Here is a 12,500-nt window from a genome sequence, read left to right on the forward strand (position 1 = left end):
GGTAGTAGTAGTAGTATGATTTAAAGGCACAAAGTGATTGAAGTGTGCCCAGGCCCAGAGCTACTTTGCTGGGCATGAATGTGTTTGAACTCTTGGGCCTGGAAGTCTGGTAGTAGTAGTATGATTTAAAGGCACAAAGTGATTGAAGTGTGCCCAGGCCCAGAGCTACTTTGCTGGGCATGACTGTGTTTGACCTCTTGGGCCTGGAAGTCTGGTGGTAGTAGTAGTATGATTTAAAGGCACAAAGTGATTGAAGTGTGCCCAGGCCCAGAGCTACTTTGCTGGGCATGAATGTGTTTGAACTCTTGGGCCTGGAAGTCTGGTAGTAGTAGTAGTAGTAGTAGTAGTAGTAGTAGTAGTAGTAGTAGTAGTAGTATGATTTAAAGGTACAAAGTGAATGAAGTGTGCCCAGGCCCAGAGCTACTTTGCTGGGCATGACTGTGTTTGACGTCTTGGGCCTGGAAGTCTGGTAGTAGTAGTATGATTTAAAGGTACAAAGTGAATGAAGTGTGCCCAGGCCCAGAGCTACTTTGCTGGGCATGACTGTGTTTGACCTCTTGGCTCTGGAAGTCTATTTCTAGGCTTATATAAAGGGTCAAACTTCTTGAAGTGTGCCCAGGCCCAGAGCTACTTTGCTGGGCATGACTGTGTTTGACCTCTGGGGCCTGGAAGTCTGGTAGTAGTAGTATGATTTAAAGGCACAAAGTGATTGAAGTGTGCCCAGGCCCAGAGCTACTTTGCTGGGCATGAATGTGTTTGAACTCTTGGGCCTGGAAGTCTGGTAGTAGTAGTATGATTTAAAGGCACAAAGTGATTGAAGTGTGCCCAGGCCCAGAGCTACTTTGCTGGGCATGACTGTGTTTGACCTCTTGGGCCTGGAAGTCTGGTGGTAGTAGTAGTATGATTTAAAGGCACAAAGTGATTGAAGTGTGCCCAGGCCCAGAGCTACTTTGCTGGGCATGAATGTGTTTGAACTCTTGGGCCTGGAAGTCTGGTAGTAGTAGTAGTAGTAGTAGTAGTAGTAGTAGTAGTAGTAGTAGTATGATTTAAAGGTACAAAGTGAATGAAGTGTGCCCAGGCCCAGAGCTACTTTGCTGGGCATGACTGTGTTTGACGTCTTGGGCCTGGAAGTCTGGTAGTAGTAGTATGATTTAAAGGTACAAAGTGAATGAAGTGTGCCCAGGCCCAGAGCTACTTTGCTGGGCATGACTGTGTTTGACCTCTTGGCTCTGGAAGTCTATTTCTAGGCTTATATAAAGGGTCAAACTTCTTGAAGTGTGCCCAGGCCCAGAGCTACTTTGCTGGGCATGACTGTGTTTGACCTCTTGGGCCTGGAAGTCTGGTAGTAGTAGTAGTAGTAGTAGTAGTAGTAGTAGTAGTAGTATGATTTAAAGGTACAAAGTGAATGAAGTGTGCCCAGGCCCAGAGCTACTTTGCTGGGCATGAATGTGTTTGACCTCTTGGGCCTGGAAGTCTGGTGGTAGTAGTAGTATGATTTAAAGGCACAAAGTGAATGAAGTGTGCCCAGGCCCAGAGCTACTTTGCTGGGCATGATTCTGTGACCTCTTGGGTCTGGAAATGTGGTACTTTGAAGGATTAAAAGAGTGAAACGGTCTGAAGTGTGCGCAGGTGTAAAGCAACCTTGCTAGGCATGAAGGTGTGACCTCCAGGGCCTGGAAGTCTGGTGGTAGTAGTAGTATGATTTAAAGGCACAAAGTGATTGAAGTGTGCCCAGGCCCAGAGCTACTTTGCTGGGCATGACTGTGTTTGACCTCTTGGGCCTGGAAGTCTGGTGGTAGTAGTAGTATGATTTAAAGGCACAAAGTGATTGAAGTGTGCCCAGGCCCAGAGCTACTTTGCTGGGCATGAATGTGTTTGAACTCTTGGGCCTGGAAGTCTGGTAGTAGTAGTATGATTTAAAGGCACAAAGTGATTGAAGTGTGCCCAGGCCCAGAGCTACTTTGCTGGGCATGACTGTGTTTGACCTCTTGGGCCTGGAAGTCTGGTGGTAGTAGTAGTATGATTTAAAGGCACAAAGTGATTGAAGTGTGCCCAGGCCCAGAGCTACTTTGCTGGGCATGAATGTGTTTGAACTCTTGGGCCTGGAAGTCTGGTAGTAGTAGTAGTAGTAGTAGTAGTAGTAGTAGTAGTAGTAGTAGTATGATTTAAAGGTACAAAGTGAATGAAGTGTGCCCAGGCCCAGAGCTACTTTGCTGGGCATGACTGTGTTTGACGTCTTGGGCCTGGAAGTCTGGTAGTAGTAGTATGATTTAAAGGTACAAAGTGAATGAAGTGTGCCCAGGCCCAGAGCTACTTTGCTGGGCATGACTGTGTTTGACCTCTTGGCTCTGGAAGTCTATTTCTAGGCTTATATAAAGGGTCAAACTTCTTGAAGTGTGCCCAGGCCCAGAGCTACTTTGCTGGGCATGACTGTGTTTGACCTCTGGGGCCTGGAAGTCTGGTAGTAGTAGTATGATTTAAAGGCACAAAGTGATTGAAGTGTGCCCAGGCCCAGAGCTACTTTGCTGGGCATGACTGTGTTTGACCTCTTGGGCCTGGAAGTCTGGTAGTAGTAGTAGTAGTAGTAGTAGTAGTAGTAGTAGTAGTATGATTTAAAGGTACAAAGTGAATGAAGTGTGCCCAGGCCCAGAGCTACTTTGCTGGGCATGACTGTGTTTGACGTCTTGGGCCTGGAAGTCTGGTAGTAGTAGTATGATTTAAAGGTACAAAGTGAATGAAGTGTGCCCAGGCCCAGAGCTACTTTGCTGGGCATGACTGTGTTTGACCTCTTGGCTCTGGAAGTCTATTTCTAGGCTTATATAAAGGGTCAAACTTCTTGAAGTGTGCCCAGGCCCAGAGCTACTTTGCTGGGCATGACTGTGTTTGACCTCTGGGGCCTGGAAGTCTGGTAGTAGTAGTATGATTTAAAGGCACAAAGTGATTGAAGTGTGCCCAGGCCCAGAGCTACTTTGCTGGGCATGAATGTGTTTGAACTCTTGGGCCTGGAAGTCTATTTCTAGGCTTATATAAAGGGTCAAACTTCTTGAAGTGTGCCCAGGCCCAGAGCTACTTTGCTGGGCATGACTGTGTTTGACCTCTTGGGCCTGGAAGTCTGGTAGTAGTAGTAGTAGTAGTAGTAGTAGTAGTAGTAGTATGATTTAAAGGTACAAAGTGAATGAAGTGTGCCCAGGCCCACAGCTACTTTGCTGGGCATGACTGTGTTTGACCTCTTGGGCCTGAAAGTCTATTTCTAGGCTTATATAAAGGGTCAAACTTCTTGAAGTGTGCCCAGGCCCAGAGCTACTTTGCTGGGCATGACTGTGTTTGACCTCTGGGGCCTGGAAGTCTGGTAGTAGTAGTATGATTTAAAGACACAAAGTGATTGAAGTGTGCCCAGGCCCAGAGCTACTTTGCTGGGCATGAATGTGTTTGAACTCTTGGGCCTGGAAGTCTGGTAGTAGTAGTATGATTTAAAGGTACAAAGTGAATGAAGTGTGCCCAGGCCCAGAGCTACTTTGCTGTGCATGACTGTGTTTGACCTCTTGGCTCTGGAAGTCTATTTCTAGGCTTATATAAAGGGTCAAACTTCTTGAAGTGTGCCCAGGCCCAGAGCTACTTTGCTGGGCATGACTGTGTTTGACCTCTGGGGCCTGGAAGTCTGGTAGTAGTAGTATGATTTAAAGGCACAAAGTGATTGAAGTGTGCCCAGGCCCAGAGCTACTTTGCTGGGCATGATTCTGTGACCTCTTGGGTCTGGAAATGTGGTACTTTGAAGGATTAAAAGAGTGAAACGGTCTGAAGTGTGCGCAGGTGTAAAGCAACCTTGCTAGGCATGAAGGTGTGACCTCCAGGGCCTGGAAGTCTGGTGGTAGTAGTAGTATGATTTAAAGGCACAAAGTGATTGAAGTGTGCCCAGGCCCAGAGCTACTTTGCTGGGCATGACTGTGTTTGACCTCTTGGGCCTGGAAGTCTGGTGGTAGTAGTAGTATGATTTAAAGGCACAAAGTGATTGAAGTGTGCCCAGGCCCAGAGCTACTTTGCTGGGCATGACTGTGTTTGACCTCTTGGCTCTGGAAGTCTATTTCTAGGCTTATATAAAGGGTCAAACTTCTTGAAGTGTGCCCAGGCCCAGAGCTACTTTGCTGTGTATGACTGTGTGACCTCTTGGCCCTGGAATTCTGGTGGTAGTAGTAGTATGATTTAAAGGCACAAAGTGAATGAAGTGTGCCCAGGCCCAGAGCTACTTTGCTGGGCATGACTGTGTTTGACCTCTTGGGCCTGGAAGTCTGGTAGTAGTAGTATGATTTAAAGGCACAAAGTGATTGAAGTGTGCCCAGGCCCAGAGCTACTTTGCTGGGCATGAATGTGTTTGAACTCTTGGGCCTGGAAGTCTATTTCTAGGCTTATATAAAGGGACAAACTTCTTGAAGTGTGCCCAGGCCCAGAGCTACTTTGCTGTGTATGACTGTGTGACCTCTTGGCCCTGGAATTCTGGTGGTAGTAGTAGTAGTAGTAGTATGATTTAAAGGTACAAAGTGAATGAAGTGTGCCCAGGCCCAGAGCCAGGCCTGGGCAGCAGGGGGCGCTCCTGGCCATGCCCAGCGAGTTTCGTGCGAATCGGACCTGGTCCGGAAGAGATACGAAGGGAAAACTCATTACTCGTCGGGGTGGCACATCCAGGCTCTCGACCCTCCCAAAGCGTCCGACCAGGGTGCACCCTGCCGGGCATGGTTAGCCGCCAGCCCCCTTCCTGGAGGTCTGGTTGGCACGGGGTTTTGATTTATCGGTTTCATATCTCTGGGCTCCTTGGGAGCAGAAAGTCGGTTGAGGGCCCTTTGGAAAGAGCCGGGGCTGCCGTTTAACGCTGTCCAAGCGGCAGGCGAAGCGCACCCACCGTTTTTACGCTATGATTTTTTAAAACCGCCGGGGCGGCAAACACAGGGCCGGTCGGGTTTGAAGACGAATATCTCTTCGGCCCTTGGGAGGAGAGAAGCAGCGCGGGTCACCTTTGAACGCGCTCGCTGCCAGGAACGTCTGGCGTAAAAGTTTCGTGGGAATCGGACGTTCCTAGGCTGAGAAGCGAGCGCCCGCCCTCGGGCGGTCGGGGGCCCCTTTCTCATTCCCCGTCTGGGCTAAAAATACGAGGTCGGACCCGATGGACTCGGGAGACTGGAGAGTACCAGGGAGACCCTGGAAGCAGGCGACCCGACCCACGCTTCGCTGTCTCCTCGGCCCTCGGGAGTAGAAGCGCGGGGACGGTGGCGTGGGCAGCAGGGGGCGCTCCTGGCCATGCCCAGCGAGTTTCGTGCGAATCGGACCTGGTCCGGAAGAGATACGAAGGGAAAACTCATTACTCGTCGGGGTGGCACATCCAGGCTCTCGACCCTCCCAAAGCGTCCGACCAGGGTGCACCCTGCCGGGCATGGTTAGCCGCCAGCCCCCTTCCTGGAGGTCTGGTTGGCACGGGGTTTTGATTTTTCGGTTTCATATCTCTGGGCTCCTTGGGAGCAGAAAGTCGGTTGAGGGCCCTTTGGAAAGAGCCGGGGCTGCCGTTTAACGCTGTCCAAGCGGCAGGCGAAGCGCACCCACCGTTTTTACGCTATGATTTTTTAAAACCGCCGGGGCGGCAAACACAGGGCCGGTCGGGTTTGAAGACGAATATCTCTTCGGCCCTTGGGAGGAGAGAAGCAGCGCGGGTCACCTTTGAACGCGCTCGCTGCCAGGAACGTCTGGCGTAAAAGTTTCGTGGGAATCGGACGTTCCTAGGCTGAGAAGCGAGCGCCCGCCCTCGGGCGGTCGGGGGCCCCTTTCTCATTCCCCGTCTGGGCTAAAAATACGAGGTCGGACCCGATGGACTCGGGAGACTGGAGAGTACCAGGGAGACCCTGGAAGCAGGCGACCCGACCCACGCTTCGCTGTCTCCTCGGCCCTCGGGAGTAGAAGCGCGGGGACGGTGGCGTGGGCAGCAGGGGGCGCTCCTGGCCATGCCCAGCGAGTTTCGTGCGAATCGGACCTGGTCCGGAAGAGATACGAAGGGAAAACTCATTACTCGTCGGGGTGGCACATCCAGGCTCTCGACCCTCCCAAAGCGTCCGACCAGGGTGCACCCTGCCGGGCATGGTTAGCCGCCAGCCCCCTTCCTGGAGGTCTGGTTGGCACGGGGTTTTGATTTTTCGGTTTCATATCTCTGGGCTCCTTGGGAGCAGAAAGTCGGTTGAGGGCCCTTTGGAAAGAGCCGGGGCTGCCGTTTAACGCTGTCCAAGCGGCAGGCGAAGCGCACCCACCGTTTTTACGCTATGATTTTTTAAAACCGCCGGGGCGGCAAACACAGGGCCGGTCGGGTTTGAAGACGAATATCTCTTCGGCCCTTGGGAGGAGAGAAGCAGCGCGGGTCACCTTTGAACGCGCTCGCTGCCAGGAACGTCTGGCGTAAAAGTTTCGTGGGAATCGGACGTTCCTAGGCTGAGAAGCGAGCGCCCGCCCTCGGGCGGTCGGGGGCCCCTTTCTCATTCCCCGTCTGGGCTAAAAATACGAGGTCGGACCCGATGGACTCGGGAGACTGGAGAGTACCAGGGAGACCCTGGAAGCAGGCGACCCGACCCACGCTTCGCTGTCTCCTCGGCCCTCGGGAGTAGAAGCGCGGGGACGGTGGCGTGGGCAGCAGGGGGCGCTCCTGGCCATGCCCAGCGAGTTTCGTGCGAATCGGACCTGGTCCGGAAGAGATACGAAGGGAAAACTCATTACTCGTCGGGGTGGCACATCCAGGCTCTCGACCCTCCCAAAGCGTCCGACCAGGGTGCACCCTGCCGGGCATGGTTAGCCGCCAGCCCCCTTCCTGGAGGTCTGGTTGGCACGGGGTTTTGATTTATCGGTTTCATATCTCTGGGCTCCTTGGGAGCAGAAAGTCGGTTGAGGGCCCTTTGGAAAGAGCCGGGGCTGCCGTTTAACGCTGTCCAAGCGGCAGGCGAAGCGCACCCACCGTTTTTACGCTATGATTTTTTAAAACCGCCGGGGCGGCAAACACAGGGCCGGTCGGGTTTGAAGACGAATATCTCTTCGGCCCTTGGGAGGAGAGAAGCAGCGCGGGTCACCTTTGAACGCGCTCGCTGCCAGGAACGTCTGGCGTAAAAGTTTCGTGGGAATCGGACGTTCCTAGGCTGAGAAGCGAGCGCCCGCCCTCGGGCGGTCGGGGGCCCCTTTCTCATTCCCCGTCTGGGCTAAAAATACGAGGTCGGACCCGATGGACTCGGGAGACTGGAGAGTACCAGGGAGACCCTGGAAGCAGGCGACCCGACCCACGCTTCGCTGTCTCCTCGGCCCTCGGGAGTAGAAGCGCGGGGACGGTGGCGTGGGCAGCAGGGGGCGCTCCTGGCCATGCCCAGCGAGTTTCGTGCGAATCGGACCTGGTCCGGAAGAGATACGAAGGGAAAACTCATTACTCGTCGGGGTGGCACATCCAGGCTCTCGACCCTCCCAAAGTGTCCGACCAGGGTGCACCCTGCCGGGCTAAGAGAACAGCCAGGTGAACCCTGGAGGTTCCGAACTCCAGACCCCTGGACCCGACGGCTCAGTCCGCCTCAGGTGCACTACAGAGGTCCTCGGGCTGTCCCTGAGTGCATTAAAACGGAAATCAGAATTACTCCCCCGGGTGGCACTTCCAGGCTCTCGACCCTCCCAAAGTGTCCGACCAGGGTGCACCCTGCTGGGCATGGTTAGCCGCCAGCCCCCTTCCTGGAGGTCTGGTTGGCACGGGGTTTTGCAAATAGGTCCCGTCGGGTATATGGGAGAGCAAAGAGAATCAATGGGGTCCAAGCACTAAATTCATCCAGTGGCGTTCTCTGGAAGCCCAAGGGGAGTCCGAGGGGTGTTCGGCCGGCAAGGGGAGCTCTCCCTCGGACACATGATCAAACGCCTGTCCCCTACCGGAAAGTGGTGTGCTCTGGATGCCCCCCCCCCCCCCCCATCCCCCGAGGGGGGTGCTTATCCCGCGAGGGGAGCCCTCCTCGGGTTAAGTGAACCATCATGCCGATTCCCCTATGGAAGTGGGCACATCCAGGCACACAGTCTGCTTTGCTCTCCCCGACCCGAGTGCGTCTGTTGGGCTGAGTGTACGCCCAGGCAACTGGATCCAATGGCTCAGTCCGCCGCAGCGTGCTTCGACGATGGGTCGTACAGCCATGCCACCAGGGTGGGCGTGTTTGTAAATGTACCAGTGGATTCTCGTCGGCCTGCCACATCCATGGTATCGACCCACCAGGCCTGTCCGACCAGGGGTTGACCCTGGACGGGCACGGTCTGTGGTTTGGCCCTTGTCCTAGATGAAATCGGGCACGGGGTTTTCTGGCCAGGTACCATCGGGTTACTGGGAGAGCGGCTTCGGTCTCCAGGTGAGACCAATGGTGAAGCAGCACGAGGCAATGGAGAGCATGCAAAGCGATGGGGAAGCCATGCACGGCAATGGCCACGAAAAAAAAAAAAAAATCACCACGGAAGGAACGTGAAGAACAAGGAGGAGTGTAGTGACACTGCCCAAAGCTGCCCGGTGTTGCAGGGGTCTATTGGTGTGTTGCTTCCTTGTTTGGTAGAGTGGAGTACCAGACCCGCCAGGGGTAGGCAAACCATTCCCCCTACGGTAAGTGAGGAGCCAGCCATTTGACGAGCGGGTGTCCACGTGTACGGGTGCGAGCGCTATCCCCCCACACGGGGTTAGGCCACGGCCTTAGGTGGACGTCTGCCGACCAGCCCCGGCTGATCCAGAACTTCTGATGTGGAGAGCGGTTTTGACAGATCCTCCCTGGTTCTAGCGGGTCAAGCCTCTGATGGGGGGTGGGGGTTATTTGTAACCCATCCCAGAACTCTCTGGGGGAGACTCAGACGGCCAGTCTGTCTACTCAGTTGTCCTATACTGGTGTCTGTGGTTTGGGAGGAAGGGAGTGCCCTGCTTTGTTGGCCTCCTCTTCAAACCTACCTGGGCCCACGAATCACTCTTCTTGGTTACATCACGAAACGTAGGTTGAGCGAGGCTAGGGGGGAGGGAATTCGACGAGGTCTTTCCCTTGTCCCCCCACCAGCGGCCCACGAAAATCAAAACGGCGTGAAGAGAGGGAACGCCGAAAGCACCTGGAGTCGGCCGTCCGCACCTCCGGAGGAGGTGGACGGGGTACGGTGCGGGCATGACCGGATGGGACAGCTTTGCATCAAGGTGAGAGGTCGGCGTCCGAAGGCCAGAGGGCGGTGCGCGAGCACGTTTACACTGGCCGCGGAAGCTGTCCTGGGTAGCCCTGTATGGCGTCTGGACCTGACGGCGCACGCACTTACAACCCGCTGCTTCCTAGCCCCCGGAAGGGGAGGCGGATGTCACTCGTGGTTCATCCCAGACCACGGTGCAAACTACCTGGTTGATCCTGCCAGTAACATATGCTTGTCTCAAAGATTAAGCCATGCAGGTCTAAGTGCACACGGCCGGTACAGTGAAACTGCGAATGGCTCATTAAATCAGTTATGGTTCCTTTGATCGCTCCACACGTTACTCGGATAACTGTGGTAATTCTAGAGCTAATACATGCAAACGAGCGCTGACCCTTCGGGGGATGCGTGCATTTATCAGACCCAAAACCCATCCGGGGGGCTCGGGCCCCCCGGCCGCTTTGGTGACTCTAGATAACCTCGGGCCGATCGCGCGCCCTCCGCGGCGGCGACGTCTCATTCGAATGTCTGCCCTATCAACTTTCGATGGTACCATAGTCGGCTACCATGGTGACCACGGGTAACGGGGAATCAGGGTTCGATTCCGGAGAGGGAGCCTGAGAAACGGCTACCACATCCAAGGAAGGCAGCAGGCGCGCAAATTACCCATTCCCGACACGGGGAGGTAGTGACGAAAAATAACGATACAGGTCTCTTTCGAGGCCCTGTAATCGGAATGAGCGTATCCTAAACCCATGGGTGAGGACCCATTGGAGGGCAAGTCTGGTGCCAGCAGCCGCGGTAATTCCAGCTCCAATAGCGTATATTAAAGTTGCTGCAGTTAAAAAGCTCGTAGTTGGATGTCGGGAGTGGGCTGGCGGTCCGCCGCGAGGCGTGCCACCGCCTGTCTCAGACCCTGTCTCCCGGTGCCCCCCGGATGCCCTTGGCTGGGTGTCCGGACGGGGCTCGGAGCGTTTACTTTGAAAAAATTAGAGTGTTCAAAGCGGGCCCGCTTCTCGCCTGAATACCTGAGCTAGGAATAATGGAATAGGACTCCGGTTCTATTTTGTGGGTTTCCTGAACCAGGGCCATGATTAAGAGGGACGGCCGGGGGCATTCGTATTGCGCCGCTAGAGGTGAAATTCTTGGACCGGCGCAAGACGGACGAAAGCGAAAGCATTTGCCAAGAATGTTTTCATTAATCAAGAACGAAAGTCGGAGGTTCGAAGACGATCAGATACCGTCGTAGTTCCGACCGTAAACTATGCCGACCCGCGATCCGGCGGCGTTATTCCCATGACCCGCCGGGCAGCGTGAGGGAAACCACGAGTCTGTGGGTTCCGGGGGGAGTATGGTTGCAAAGCTGAAACTTAAAGGAATTGACGGAAGGGCACCACCAGGAGTGGAGCCTGCGGCTTAATTTGACTCAACACGGGAAACCTCACCCGGCCCGGACACGGAAAGGATTGACAGATTGATAGCTCTTTCTCGATTCTGTGGGTGGTGGTGCATGGCCGTTCTTAGTTGGTGGAGCGATTTGTCTGGTTAATTCCGATAACGAACGAGACTCCGGCATGCTAAATAGTTACGCGGCCCTCCGCGGTCGGCGTCAAACTTCTTAGAGGGACAAGTGGCGTTCAGCCACGCGAGATGGAGCAATAACAGGTCTGTGATGCCCTTAGATGTCCGGGGCTGCACGCGCGCCACAATGGTTGGATCAGCGTGTGCCTACCCTACACCGAGAGGTGCGGGTAATCCGCTGAACCCCATTCGTGATGGGGACTGGGGATTGCAATTATTCCCCATGAACGAGGAATTCCCAGTAAGCGCGGGTCATAAGCTCGCGTTGATTAAGTCCCTGCCCTTTGTACACACCGCCCGTCGCTACTACCGATCGGATGGTTTAGTGAGGTCCTCGGATCGGCCCCGCCGGGGCTCCTCGCGGGCCTTGGCGGAGCGCCGAGAAGTCGATCAAACTTGACTATCTAGAGGAAGTAAAAGTCGTAACAAGGTTTTCGTAGGTGAACCTGCGAAAGGATCATTAACGGGTAACGCTGTCCGGCGTGCCTCCTCTCCCGACCCCCTCGACTTCGCCGTCCCCCCGCGTCGGGGCCCAGGGTCGAAAGGGTCTTCGGGGTTGCTGTTACACGTGGTCGCTTGCAGGTCAGGCTGGACAGAAGGCATAAAGGAGGAGCCTAGTCCCTCCCACCCCTTCCTCGTCCTCCGCCTCTTCCTCCGCGTCGTCCTTCAGCACCCCCCCCCCCGCAGGCCCCGGTATTCTCTGGGTTCCAGCGCGAGAGACGCGTCGTTCAAAAAACTCGGCGTCCCCGCTCGTCGGGCGAAGGCCGGTTTCCCCTCACCTTGCCGGCAGGAGAAGCGCCTGCGAGTCGAGCGGGTCGTACGGGTCCGTCCCGCGCCCTCCCTCTCGCTCGCACGGCCGCTGCCTCCGTCCACCGCGAGGGGTTTTCCTATTTTGTTGTCCTTGTCATTCATCCCCGTCCCCTTGCTCGCTGACGAGCGGACTTTCCGGGGGGGGTTGCGAGCGCTGCTCCTCGTGGGGCAGGCCATGGCCCTTCCTGTGTTCGTCCGCCCACCGGCGTCCTGGGGCGTGGTGGTGGTGGGTGGCGCAGCCGGTTCCCCTGCTTCTCTCTCTCAGAAAGGAGTCTCAGGGGGACCCCCGGCAGGTACCTAGGGCTTGGCCCACGCTACGTGAGTTCCACCCCTTTCGAGGGGTCGGACGGGGCGGGCGCGGAGGGCCGCGGTTCAAAGACTGACTCGTCTGCCACGTGGGGCGTGTGGGCAAAGCGCAACCCCGCGCCCGTTTCAACACTCGCAGACGGGGGCGCCTGACCGGTTGGTGAAACCTTTTAAACCTGTCTTTGTAGTCGTGGTGAAAGACCTAAACTGAGCCTGAAATAAAAGAGTACAACTCTTAGCGGTGGATCACTTGGCTCGTGCGTCGATGAAGAACGCAGCCAGCTGCGAGAACTAATGTGAATTGCAGGACACATTGATCATCGACATTTCGAACGCACATTGCGGCCCCGGGTCCATCCCGGGGCTACGCCTGTCTGAGGGTCGCTATTCCTATCTGTCGGACCTGCCTTCTCAGGCGGGACCGCGGTTGGAGGTTCGTAGGTGGGGGGGTGCCCCCTGGCCTCCGTCTTCCTAAAAGCAGACGGTTCCCGGTCGCTGTCTCGGTGAGATCCGGTCGGTGGGTTCGCTGCGGTTGAGTGCCCGTTCTCCGTGCACAAGCTTCTCCTCCCCCGCTTCGGTTCGTTTCGGTTCGTTTCGGCTCCGCTCCTGGCCTGGCC

General features: G+C 55.4%; 2 non-coding genes across 2 annotated transcripts; both read left to right on the plus strand.

Annotated features, from left to right (window-relative positions):
* Positions 1-9,391: 9,391 nt before the first annotated feature.
* LOC145654752 (18S ribosomal RNA) lies at positions 9,392-11,230 on the plus strand. Its single transcript, XR_014120952.1, has one exon. It is a non-coding gene; the product is annotated as an 18S ribosomal RNA (ribosomal RNA).
* Positions 11,231-12,113: 883 nt separating this feature from the next.
* LOC145654745 (5.8S ribosomal RNA) lies at positions 12,114-12,267 on the plus strand. Its single transcript, XR_014120945.1, has one exon. It is a non-coding gene; the product is annotated as a 5.8S ribosomal RNA (ribosomal RNA).
* The last annotated feature ends 233 nt before the right edge of the window (positions 12,268-12,500 follow it).

The sequence above is a fragment of the Electrophorus electricus genome, unplaced genomic scaffold (genome assembly GCF_041902795.1).
Source record: "Electrophorus electricus isolate QZ-2024a unplaced genomic scaffold, ASM4190279v1 Scaffold151, whole genome shotgun sequence".
Classification (NCBI taxonomy): domain Eukaryota; kingdom Metazoa; phylum Chordata; class Actinopteri; order Gymnotiformes; family Gymnotidae; genus Electrophorus; species Electrophorus electricus.